This window comes from Apaloderma vittatum, unplaced genomic scaffold (genome assembly GCF_000703405.1).
Source record: "Apaloderma vittatum isolate BGI_N311 unplaced genomic scaffold, ASM70340v1 scaffold27382, whole genome shotgun sequence".
In the NCBI taxonomy this organism is placed as follows: Eukaryota; Metazoa; Chordata; class Aves; order Trogoniformes; family Trogonidae; genus Apaloderma; species Apaloderma vittatum.
Genome location: NW_009703516.1, coordinates 865 through 1,443, shown reverse-complemented (window position 1 = coordinate 1,443; position 579 = coordinate 865).

Genomic DNA, 579 nt, shown 5'->3' with positions numbered 1-579 from the left:
TGGCCAGGAAGACGGCCATGTCGAAGTGGCATCGCTGTGAGTGCTCATTGCAGTCACAGCCTGTGGGGATGGCACCGTGGCATGGTATGCAGCACCCCAATCCTGACATGCAGCACCCCCAGGGCCAGCAGGACCTCCCCAGCCCCAACTCCTTAAGCGCCAGCTTGCAGAACATCCAGCCCCACATCCCAGCAGGATGAACCCCAACACCGCCAAATCAGAGCCCGCAGCACCCTGACTCACCTGAAGCTCAGGCTCATGTGCAGCACCCTTCAGCCCCAAACCCCTGGCCCCACATCACAGGCCCTGGAATGCTGAACCCTCCACACAGAACATGCAGGACCTCCATTCCCCCAACCCAGTGCAGGGGACCCCAAGTCCCCATGCACAGTGTGGTGCTGTCGCGGGGCACTCACGGCGGCAGGCGTTGGAGCTGGATCCCTCGGCCGGGCGCCAAGGCAGGTCGTGGTAGAAATCCTGGCAGCGCTCGCAGTTCAGCCCCTGTGTGTGGTGCTCACAGACGCAGCGCCCGTGCACCTGGCAGTGGGGATCACCCAGCTCAGCGTGGCCACCAGGTCC